Genomic DNA, 13,383 nt, shown 5'->3' with positions numbered 1-13,383 from the left:
GATTTCTATTAATTTTTAGAGAGATAAAATTATTTTTCACACATGCAAAATATTCAAGTAGTGAAAATGAACCACACAACGTGTGTTTAAGAGGGGAAGGCCGGCTCCTTTATGGGGAAGGGAGTGGAGAATTTTTCTCAATTTTTATGTCCGATTGAGTTGTACATAAAATAAAGCAAAAGTAAAATAGGGAAGAGCAAAAACAAAAGTGCAATCATCATATTTCTTGCACAATTACTCATGCAATTAAACGGTCCAATGCCCATTTACGGGTCCATTTTGGTTCTTATATTTGTCGCACAAATACGTGTAATTTTACTTTAAACATCGTTTTATGTTTAAATGCTTCCCGATTAATTTTGTTCAAAACACTCCGTAAATATATGTGTACCGCTACACATATTATTTACGTACTAATATTAATCACATTAATCAATTAGTACAATATTAGTGAATTAACAATTAATTAACAAAAACCCGTCTCATAAAATTTATTATTCAATTATCGCATAATTAAATAATAACTGTCGCGCCTCGAGTTCGTAACTTGAAATCTCTCTAAAAAGATCGACTAACCTTTTAGTCAATAAATCAAGGGACTAAATAAATTGTATCTCATAAAATTAATTAGTTATCAATTGGGGTTTGTTCCTTTAGGTGTGACCGAATGGGGTCAGTTGATCACGGTCGTCACACGACAATAACGTCAAACTCTAGTCAGCCAACCGTTATCGATTTACGTTAATCAACTGACGAGGATCATAAAATAAATATCCTGATGATATTCCTTTAATGAGATTTATGAAGTAAACGCACTATTGTGGAGGACACTAACTCCAACAATCTCCCACTTGTCTGACACAAGGTGTGCGCTACCAATTCTCTTGTCCGTTTTAATCTCCTACTCAATGCAAGGTGTCTTTCAGGTCATACTTGCACATGAACATATCGCAAGTGGTTTTCTCGATCGAGAGTGTGACTACAAGACCGGAAAAATCTGCCATAGATTACTTTCGAGCGTGGCCATGCATTTATAGTCACAACTCCTCGAGTTGCCTTGAGATATAGTAACCCAACGTGGGTGGACAATTCCTGTATGCCCTATCTATCTTTGGTCAATACAGATCATCATGACTCAGAAGATGCCTTTTGGCCTCATTTCACGGTACGACTTAGGACAAAAACCAAAGTCACTTGGAAACTGCACTGACTTAGATAATAGTCTCCAGTTAAAAGAATCGACTCATAGGAATATCATAGAGATCCCTGCCATGACCAGGCGTCTATAATAGAACTAAGGGACTCTCTAAATGGTCACTGTCCAGCAAAGTGTCACACGTTCTGCCTATGTAATCGACTAGTCATCACGTATGACCTCATGGTGTTGAACAACCATCAATCGACTTACAATCTAGTCACTCCGAGATGTAACCTCATTAAGTGACTAGGTACAAAATACAATATTCATCTTATTCACTTGAATAGTGTTCAACATTGTCTCCACAACTTATTCAGATAAACAAGGTATTATAAAATTAGTCACACTAAATGAAAGAATTCATAAATGAATGCTTAAACAATGAATGCGATTATCATATATATATATATATATATATATATATATATATATATATATATATATATATATATATATATATATATATATATAAAAAGTGATACACTATCCAATTATTACATATCCATAATCTAAAGAAAATCTGGTACTCGTCTCAATCCCATTGCGATGACATGACCATCATGCTTAGCCTTTGATAAAGGCTTGGTTAAAGGATCAGCAATATTATCGTCTGTCCCAACATTAAAAATGTCTATTTCCTTCCTTTCCACATAATCTCTAATTACATGGCATTTCCTTTCAATGTGTCTAGATTTGTTACTAGACTTCGGCTCTTTGGCTTGAAAAATAGCCTCACTGTTATCACAATATAGAGTGATCGGATCTTTGGCGGAATGGACTACTCCTAGTCCCTCCATGAATTGCCGAATCCAAACAGCTTCCTTTGCATCCTCAGATGCTGCTAGGTACTCAGCCTCTGTTGTAGAATCCGCGGTAACACTTTGCTTGAAGCTCTTCCAGCAAAGAGCTCCTCCATTTAGCATAAACACATAGCCGGATTGGGATTTCATATCATCCCGATCGGTTTGGAAACTCGCGTCCGTGTAACCTCTTACACGCAACTCAGTTTCTCCTCCAAACACTAAGAACGAATCCTTAGTCCTTATCAAGTACTTAATGATGTTCTTTACGGCTTTCCAGTGACTCTCACCAGGCTTGGCTTGATAACGACTTGTCATGCTCAAGGCATACGCGATGTCGGGACGAGTGCAAACCATATCATACATGATAGACCCAACAGCGGAAGCATAAGGGGCGGTCTTCATGTGTTCAATCTCCTTAGGGGTAGAGGGTGAATGTCACTTGGTCAAAGTGATCCCTTGGCCCATAGGTAGAAATCCTCTCTTAGAGTCTTTCATATTGAACCGGTCAAGGACTTTGTCAATATAAGCTTCTTGACTCAATGCTAATATCCTCTTGGACCTATCTTTATAGATCCGGATACCCAAGATTCGTTGTGCCTCTCCCAAGTCCTTCATCTGGAAGTGATTCCCTAGCCACTCCTTAACGAAAGTGAGCGATGGAATATAATTCCCGATGAGCAATATGGCATCCACATATAGGATAAGGAATGCAACGTTACTCCTACTAAACTTCATGTACAAACACGGTTCTTCAACACTTCTAGTGAAACCGTATTGTTTAATAACATGATCAAAGCGATGATTCCAACTCCGAGATGCTTGCTTAAGACCATAGATGGACTTTATGAGCTTACACACCTTCTTAGGGTTAGATGTATCAACAACACCTTCAGGTTGTGTCATGTACGCTTCCTCTTCTAGAATCCCATTCAAGAAGGCGGTTTTGACATCCATTTGCCAAATCTCATAATCATGAAACGCAGCAAGCGCTAAGATTATACTTATAGACCGAAGCATAGTGACTGGAGCGAAAGTTTCGTCATAGTGTAAACCATGAACTTGGGTGAAACCTTTTGCCACCAATCTAGCTTTGTAAACATCTATATGTTTATCCACGCCGAGCTTAATTTTATATATCCATTTACACTAAAGGAGTCGTACTCCCTCAGATAAATCCACCAAGTCCCATACTTGGTTCTCGTACATGGAATCCATTTCGGACCGCATGGCTTCTAGCCAATGCGAGGAGTCGGGACTAGACATGGCCGATTTGTAGATAGTGGGTTCATTACTTTTCAAAAGTAATTAAACACCATCCTCTTCGATGTTGCCAAGGTAGCGGTCAGGTGGATTAGAAACCCGACTTGACTTTCTAGGAACAATTACCGTTTCGGAGGAGGGAACGCTATCCTCCACGTTCTCCACTACCTCATTCTCGGGTTGTGGCTCTCGAACTTTGTCAAGTTCAAATTTTGTCCCACTCTATCTTCTAGAAATAAACTCCTTTTCTAGGAAGACAGCATCACGAGCCACAAACACTTTGTTCTCGTTTTTATTGTAGAAGTAATAGCCACGTGTTTCCCTTGGATATCCTACAAAAAGACATTTGTCAGACCCGGGTACAAGTTTATTGTCAGAATTGATCTTGACATACGCTTCGCAACCCCAAATTCGCATGAATGACAAATGAGGGACTTTCTCTGTCCATATCTCATATGGAGTCTTATCGGCCGCTTTAGTCGGGCTTCGATTTAGTAAAAATATTGCAGACAAGAGGGAAAAACCCCAAAATGAATCAGGAAGCTCCGTTAGACTCATCATAAACCGAACCATGTCTAATAAAGTTCGGTTTCTCCTTTCAGCTACACCATTTAATTGTGGTGTGCTAGGAGGAGTCCATTGTGATGCTATACCACAATCTTTTAGGTGTGAATCAAACTCAGAATTTAGGTATTCACCACCACGATCGGATCGTAGGGCCTTAATCTTTTTATACAATTGGTTCTCTACTTCATTCTCAAACTCTTTGAAATTGTCAAAAGCTTCACTCTTGTTCTTCATCAAGTAGATATGCCCATATCTACTCAAATCATCAGTAAAAGTAATGAAGTAGTGAAAACCTCCTCTAGCGGTGATTGTTAATGGTCCACACACATCCGTATGTATGAGAGCCAAAACCCACTAGCTCGTGTCCCTTTTCCCGCAAAAGGTGCACGAGTCATCTTGCCTAAAAGGCAAGACTCGCATATACCATAAGATTCGAAATCAAATGGTTTGAGCACTTTTGATGAAGCAAGTCTCTTAATGCGTCTTTCGTTTATGTGACCTAAACGACAATGCCAAAGGCAGGATTCATTTGGATCACCCGCTTTGAGCTTTTTAGTTTCCACATGATAAAACGTCATTAACATCATTTAAAATATAAACACCTACAATTGAAATGGCCTTGCCATAAACCAAATCATTCAACGAAAAAGTACAACAATTGTCCTTAATCATAAAACAAAAGCGTTCCGTGTCTAACACGAAAATGGAGATGATGTTCTTGGTTAATGTTGGTACAAAATAACACTTATTTAAAAACAACTCTAAACCATTAGCTAAAGTGAGCACATAGGTCCCCACGGAAAAGGCCGCTACTCTAGCTCCATTGCCCATGCGGAGATCCACATAACCTTTTGCTAGAGCTTGCACGTCTCTTAAGCCCTGCAAATGATTACAAAGGTGAGAGCCACATCCGGTATCTTGTACCCAAGTGGAAGTGCAAGCATAATTAACATCTATCACATAGAGAGAGGAAATCATACCAATAGGCGTCACATGCCCTTCCTTGAGGTCCTCCAAGTATTTGGGGCAACTCCTCCTATAATGCCCTTTCCCATTACAATGGAAACATTCGGCTTCGGAGAGTTTGACATTCTTTGCCTTGGGGTTGCCATTCTCAATGGCTTTCCCCTTTCCCTTGTCTTGTTTCTTTAACGATTTCTTGAATTGGGGCTTCTCTTTCCCCTTTCCCTTCCTAACTCCATGGGGCATGTTCTTTAACTTCATGGTTAGAACATCCCCTTTCTCACTCCCACTAGCTTCCATATCCCTCTCCGCTTGGGTGAGGAGTGCATGAATTTCATGATAACTCTTATCTATGCCATTCATGTTATAGTTTACCCTAAAGTGGGAAAACTTGGTAGGAAGTGAGTGGAGGATGCGATCCACCACAAGAGTTTTAGGAATTTTACACCCTAGAGGCTCTAGGATGTCAACATATTCGACCATTTTGAGTACATGGGGACCAGCCTTTTGGCCCCTCTCAAGTTGTGCTTCAAAGGAGAGTGCCGCCACTTCGTATTGGCGGACTTTAGGTGTTTGTGGAAATATAGTAGTCATACGAGTGAATATCTCGTACGCATTCAAAGAAATGCCTAAAAGCTTGAGATTTGGGGACATCGAACATATCAACACATTTTTGATATCATTGGCCATCCTCATGTAGTCATCATAGGCAGTCCGCATCGCCGATGAAGCCCTTGGACCGGGCTCGATGGGAGGGGCATCGGTCAAGTAAGCGAGCACGTTGTCGGACAACGCGACGCTTTTAATGTTGGACTCCCATTCAAGAAAGTTACTACTGTCATATTTTAAGGTACATTTGTCCATTACGGACCTTAGCCATGAATCTTTGCCTAGTGGAGTAGTCGATGGAGTTGATGAAGTTGCCATTGCGAATTAAAATGCTACAACAAACAAGGAAATATTAACATTCATTGTTTTAAAATTACTTGTGAAACATGTTTAACAAGTTTTAACATTTATATAACGATCTCCCACTAAATTATATAAATGATTCCAAGATCCGTTTTTAAACAAAAATGAGCATCGCTTGGGCGAAACATCCCATAATCGTGTAAATTCGGTAAGTCAACGTTTGACTAATTCTACCTCTAGAACTCTTGCTCGACGGATTTTCTTAAATCCATCTACTAGCCCCGGAACACAAGACCGTCTATATATCCCGTTGAGTCCAACCAAGTTTGGCGCGTGATAACCTTTTATCACCCTACTTACCCGAGGTAAAAAGTGAACACCCCGCTTGGGCAAGCGTGGCTCTAATGAACAAGGGATTCATAGGTGTTACTAATTAGTAAGGCTAATCTCAGTTTTAGTTATGTGAGAGATCTTGTTAATTTTAGTCATAAATTCCCTATAAGTGAACTAAGTTGGTGAATGTAAATGACGTGAATTGACAACCGCAAAAATAAAATGCATGTGAATGGCCATTTTGGCATGCGCGAAAAAATAAAAGCAAGCAAGCATATGAATAATCCTAGTATGGCCACCTAGTTAAAAAATAACTAGACTATTACATATCGGAAACCAACTCCTTGGTCCCTTGGCTCTTCATAGGACCATCTTCTAAAACTGGCTCCTCCTTGTGGGATTTGGACCACCTTTCCAGAAATAGACTTCGTCTTGATGTAAATCCGTCTTTTGGAAACACCGGTAAAAATAACTATTACAATTAAATTACATAGTTATTCCTATTATACATTAATTAATAAAATAAATAAAACTATTAATTAATTACAAACCGACGATACGAGATCGTATTTAAATTAGAAACAAATCACTATTCCCATTCATTTCGGGTAATAACGATTAAAAATAACTAGGCCATACTAGGTACAACAAAATAAATACTTTAAATAAATGACATTAATTCATTCAACATAAATAAATATACTTAAAATGCTGTAAAAATATGCTAAAATCGCCCTATCTAACAATCATTGGTATCTTGCTCGGTTTGTGGATTTAATCGATTTTTAACTTGTTAAAAATCAATAATTAACACTTAAATCTCATTTAAGTCCAAACTAATTGTCCAAACTGTTTTGGACCTCAAAAATTAGTCCTCACTAATTTGAAGATGAATAATTAGTTTGATTTGGTGTTATTTGCTAATTAAATCGGTAAAATCATAACTTTTAAGTAATAAATCCAAAATAATTGAAAATATCACCAAAAATTGAAACTAAAAGTTTTGAGTATTCTGGAACACTCCCATGAACACCAAAATGTCAGAAAAAGTGCCCAAAAATCCGGATAAATTTTATGAAGAAAAAGATCGATATTTATCGGTTTTTAACTAGTAAAACCAATAAAAATATAAAAAAGATGAAATCACGTTTTAAATTTTACTTTTAACTTTTAAAACATATTTTTGAATGTAAATAAAATTACCAAGCGCAGAATCATCCGTTTCAAATTTATGATTAATTTATTTCACTTTTATCGACATTTATCTCATAAAATCAATAAACATGCAAAACTTCAAACCAACCTTCGAAATTTTACATACAATCTGTAGAAAATATATATGAATTAATATAAAAATTTCATGACCCGAATCAACATTTAACTATTTTTAGTTAACTCTTAACCAAAATACGGCATTTTTGACTCGGTTTTCTACAAAACTTATTAAAAATAGCAAAATAACTTTACAAGTCACCAAATTTTACCACAAACCTTTTGAGATCAGTAGGTATGCATGCTCAAAAATTTTCATGCTAAAACCTCTTTTAACACAATTTTTTATTTCTACAAATTATCTCATAATTTGTTAAATATGCTAAAAATCAGCATACAAATTACAAGCCTAGCTCTAGATACCACTTGAAATATCATAGATCCTAATTAGACTCTCTAATTTAAAATCAAATTATCTCATAATTTGTGATTTAGGTGATCTATGTAACATGCATGCAAATATAAAAGCATATTAAATAAAGATTAAGGAAATACAATTTTCTTACATTGATTTGATGGTGAATGACAGGGCAGTCGTATACCTATCAAAAATAACTAAATAAACTAACTATACAGCTAGGGAAGTCAGGTCCATCTCTATAGGGAGGTAAGATATCTGTAAAAGGTTCGTCTATTCGGTCACACGTGGGGGTTGTAAATTTGGTTTTCTAAACTAATTAAGCTTTAAGGGAAGAGAAATAAATAAGAGCAATAAAGAAACAAAATAGGAATAAACTATCAATAAAGAGGGGACATGTCAGGACTTCGGTTCACTATGGCAGTCTAGCGACTCAACTGTAAATAACTTAGATAAATTACTGTAAGACGGATATGGAAAGGTCCTTCCGGTCCACTTTCTATCCTAGATTTCCACTAACTTAACTTTCGTCCTCGTCAGGGTAGTCTACTGTTCATAGCAGGTCTATTTAGTCTAATCTTCCGATCCAGGATTAAACTTAACCAGATTAAAGGGTAACTTAGAAACGTGCACTCAACTAAGTCGGTGATACAGTTAAATTGCCATGGGGATAGAGTCCCACAAATAATTCATCTAACCTATTCACCACATCGTCACAGTTCTACCGTAGATCCCTAATCCCAACATGAAATAAATTAGCTACTCATATTATTGATGTTGTAAAGACTAATAATTATGAATGAACTAATAATAAACATATTGAAATGGTAATTAAATCGCATAAAAGAGATTAGGGAAGAAATTAAAAGAACTAAACAAGAGAAACAATGCAAACAAATAAAAGATTAAGATTAAAAGAGAGTAAGAGATTACAATCGTGAGAATTTCGGGGTAAAGAACACAAGATCCAAGATAAATAACTCCGAAAGTAAAAGTTACAGTAAAAGTTTTGGGAAATGAGAAAAAGAATAGAGTGGCGTTCACAAGGGTATTAAGCAGTGAAGATGGATAAAAAGATGTGTAAAACTTAATTATTATGCGCTTAAATAGAAATTAGCGAAGTCCATAAACTAAAATAAGTAACACGGAATAATTAAGGCCCGTGAAACACCAAACCACTCGATCGAGCAGTTTGAAACAGCTCGATCGAGTACTTTTTCATGCAATCCACTCGATCGAGTAGAAATACTGCTCGATCGAGTAACCTCTATTTCCAGCATTGTTGATCGAGTAAAATAGACTGCTCGATCGACCTCCAAAGCCACTAAAACCACTCGATCGACTAATAAATGTCCTCGATCGAGTATTCTTCCTCTGAAACAGCTCCAACTCGTAGCCGACTGCTTCGTAAACCGTTCCTTCACGCATCCCAATGCAATATCCCACTCTGAATATCTCGTCTCCTCAAAATGCATGCAAAATAGGACGAAAATGGTACGATTCCACTACTTTTACGTTCATTCCTACAAGATAGACAAAACGAACCAAAATAGCCAATTTGGGGCAAAATGCAATATAAACAGTACAAAAGTACATGGAAATACGTGCAAAAATAGACTAAAAAGATTATACAAAATGCACGTATCAAATCTCCCCAAACCGAACCTTTACTCGTCCTCGAGTAAATTAAAATGCAACTAATGGATCGGGAATGAAAACTCAGAGCTAGCTATAACTTCTCTACTTGAACCAATTTAATGCAACAAAAGCCAACGGTTACAGCTACAACAGTCAATACACAAACGAGTTATGAGTTGTTCAGAAATAAAGCCGACCTATCGACCTTGCAAGACCAACAAAATCGGACTCTCACGTGGTCACTTTTCTCTCATGAAGCAAAGGATGAATTATATGTAAAAGAGAGAAAGAGAAACAGTCACTCACCTAAACTACGACCTACATAGCATGCATGCAACAAAAATGAAAGACGATTCAAGTACTAATGCACACAATCCAACAAATAATGTCCGTCACAGCCGAGGGCTTACAAATAGTATAGGAATAGTGATGTTCGGATGAGAAATGGCAAAACATATTATGGAAATGTGGAGGTAAAAGAGCCAAGCTAGTTCCTAAACAGGACCATATAAGACCATCCGAATCTCAACTGACTGAAAAATAAAGCTCAAGTGCCCTTCACTTGGCACACAACTCTCTATCCAATTGCACTATCTCCTCAAAAATATATGAATAAGAACGGAGGAGTGAGACGGTCACAAACTTCCCTTTTTTAATACCGTCTTAATGAATAAAATAAAACAAATTAATACATTGTTCAATCTTTTTTTCTTCTTTTTCTGGTTTTCACACGTCTGACTCTTTTTTTTTTCATATTCTTTTCTTTTTTTTTTCTTTTTCTTTTCACGTTTTCCTTTTTTTTTTCTTTTTTTTTTTTCAATTCATACTCATACTCTCTTCCTTCATCTCTACCAACTCCGATCAAAATACACACGGGCCAAACCGCAGACGGAAAATCTTACCGCAAAAGACATACTAAACTACCTTGACTAGGCAGGCTCAGTTTTGGATGTAGCTAATGGGTCAAAAAGGCTAAATTTGGCTTAAGTGGAGCTAAATGGGTGAAAAATGTAAGAAAAGGGAAAAATTTGCAAGCACCTCCGTGCATGTGACACTGACCACAAACCCGAATATATGCATTTGACAAGAAATCGAATGTCATAAAAGTGCAAAAATGATGAACATCCTTTGCAAGGAGTAATACTCTCAATTCCTATATAAACCGGTCATGAATGTCACCAGTTATATGGCTCTAAAACTCAGAAATTGTAAAGTAGGTTGCCAATTTATCAGGTCAAGTCTAAACAGTCAGTTATATTTGAACAAAAACACTTTGATTATGCGTAAGACTCAGCTAATAACCGTCAATGAAAGTGCAAGGCTCAAGTAAAATGACAAGTTAAAGTGCAATATCATCACGGAAATTAACCGTTCCGACTTAACCTATATGCAAAAATAAACGTGAATATTTTATTGATTTTTTGAAATTTTCTATTTTTTTGGATTTTATGATTTAATGAAATAAATAAATACAATGCAAGCTGAAAAATAGAAACGTGAATGCAAAACAAATGCAAATGCAGACTCAAAGGATGCATTACCCTCCCCAAACCAAAACGGATAACGCCCTCGTTGTCCTCCAGCATACACCAACAGATATATAAATGGGAACGGGAATATACAACCAAGAAATGAATAATAATAAAATAAAAAGGAGGCAAAAGAAATAAAAGAGCGAGAATAAACATACAAAACACGAACTTCCCCAAACCAGCCTGACAACTAGGGAAGTGAGTAGACTAGTAGCTACTCGTCAGCTTCCTCTGTCACGTCCTCCACCGTCACAGTGTAGTCCGGGTCCGCCTCCTGCTCTCTCCTCCTCCTCTGCTCCTCCTGAGCTCTCGATGCGGCCGCCACTGGGTCCTCGTCCTCCTCCTCCTCACTAGCAGACTCCGGGTACCCCTCATATGGGTACCGGTAGAAGGAAGGGTGTGGCCAACCCTCTGGGATCGGACGGTGTTGCCTCATGTGATACTCGTACAGAGGGAACAAAGTGAGAGCTATGTCCCTCTCCATACGAGCCTGTCTCTCTGCCATCTCAAGCAACAAACTGTCACGGCACCCTTGGTCCATGACTGCAGATGCCTCAAAGGGTGGAGGACAAACAAAATTAGCCCGAAGAACCGACTGTGCCTGGTCGGGCACAGGAGTAGGAGTAGGAGTAGGTATCGGGGTAGGTGTGGCCGTGGAAGTCTGGCCACCCGTAGGAGGTGTGGATCCCTCTCCGGTCTCAAGTCGACGCCGCTTCCTAGAAGCGGGCAAGGTAGTAGGTGGACGGATCTGTAGGTGGTGCATAGGTAACGGTGGTGGTAGGACGCCTCGTGCAATAGTGGGCAAAGGGACGAGACGAGGTAGGGTGCTACAAGGGAGGTCCACAGACAAGGAACTACCTATCTTCCAAGTCCAGAAGTCTGAAGTCAGCCAGGTCTGGGAGAACATAGAAGCTAGTCCCAGGTACCTATCTCCAGCTATATAAGGTAAGTCACGAGGCAAGGCAGGGAGGAGAGAATGGGCAAGAAAGGTAGCTATGCCACCACCGACGATAGTGCCCGTGGTCTTCTCTCCCTGAGTTTGAAAGTACTGGGCGGTCAAGTAAGCAATGTTGAAGGGGCCCTCGCTTTCGGTGTTCAGGTAACCGTCCAAAATGGAAAGCTCAGTTTTAGTGATGTTGTTTGGCTCCTTTCGGCCAAAAATAGTGCTTCCCATCAATCGTAGGAAGTAACGGGCAGGGGGCAGGTGGACCTGAGCAAGACGTCGCTCCTCGAAAGTAGTCTGTGCCAAAGTCCGCCAAAGCTGACGGAGGACCTTCCTGGGGGCAGCAGTGGCGCCCGTGAAGGAAAGGCCGAGTCTAGTGCCAAACTCCTCCAATGTCATAGAAAAAGTCCGGTTGAACAACCGGAAGGACACAGAAAGACTAGTGGGGGCAGCGTCGTATGCCCCGGAGGAGAAGGTAAAGGAGCTGAAGAACTCAAGGCTCAGCTCCCTAAAGGTATGGCCACTCATAGTAATAAGTCCGGTCATCCCCGTGCCCCTCAAAAGCTCACACACCGGCTCGTCGAAACCAAGCCTCTCAAGTGATGTACGTCACAAAAAAAGGGTCGAGAGAAAGTCACAGTCTACTAAAGCATGAAATCTAGTACGATGAATATCATTAATAAAAATTACCTAGGGGTAGGCGGGGTGCGAGTCGAGGGAGTCGTCCCCTCGGATGGTAACACGGCCAACATCAGGTGTAGCTCGTGCATGACCCCGACCTCTAGAACCTGAAGTAGAAGCCCGTCCTCCGACGGGACGAGGAACTAGAGCCGCCCGGTAAGCAGCTGTGACGGCGGGTGACCACGCAGCAGGGGTGGTCACCGTACCTGAAGTACTAGCTGAGGCTGGAACAAAAGAAGCAGCAGAGACCGCCACAGAGGAAGAAGGGCTAGTAGCAGTGGCTGTGACGGAGGTAGAGGCTGAAACAGAGATAGCAGCAGCAAAAACGGTACCAGCAGCAGTAACAAGGAACACAGAAATAGAGGCTGTGGTACTAGTAGGTGTAGAGGCGGTGGTGGCAGCAGGGACCACCATCTTAGACAAGGACGGACTGACAGTCGAATTGGTAGAAGGCATAGAGCTAGAATCTATCCTAGTCAAATAGGGCAGGGGAAACGATAATTAAATTACAGTGAAACAGCATAAATCCCTTAAGACAGTCGAAAATTTCGACTTAGCAAACCCTAATTCCCAAAATTTTTCCTCAAAAATTCGAATAAAACAGATGATCAGTTATAGGGTGTAGGGTAACAGTCAACAATTGCAGCAAATTAAGCAGAGACAACAGGAAAAACCGAATTTTCAGTCGAAAATTTCGACTGGCAAGGACCCTAATCACAAATTTTTCATAAAATTCAAAATAAGCATGTAAATGGCGATGAGGTAAGGGAATTAATCATCAAGTAAGGCAAGGTAGGCATAAAATCATAACAATAGTCGAAAAATTCGATCAAAATTGACTACCCGAACCCTAATTCCAAATGTACTTCAAAAAGGCAAAATTAATGCAATAAAAAGATAATGGATTAAGGGAATACTTACTT

The sequence above is a fragment of the Silene latifolia genome, chromosome Y, assembly GCF_048544455.1.
Source record: "Silene latifolia isolate original U9 population chromosome Y, ASM4854445v1, whole genome shotgun sequence".
In the NCBI taxonomy this organism is placed as follows: Eukaryota; Viridiplantae; Streptophyta; class Magnoliopsida; order Caryophyllales; family Caryophyllaceae; genus Silene; species Silene latifolia.
The sequence above is the reverse complement of the archived record's forward strand: the minus strand, read 5'-3'. Positions refer to the sequence as shown.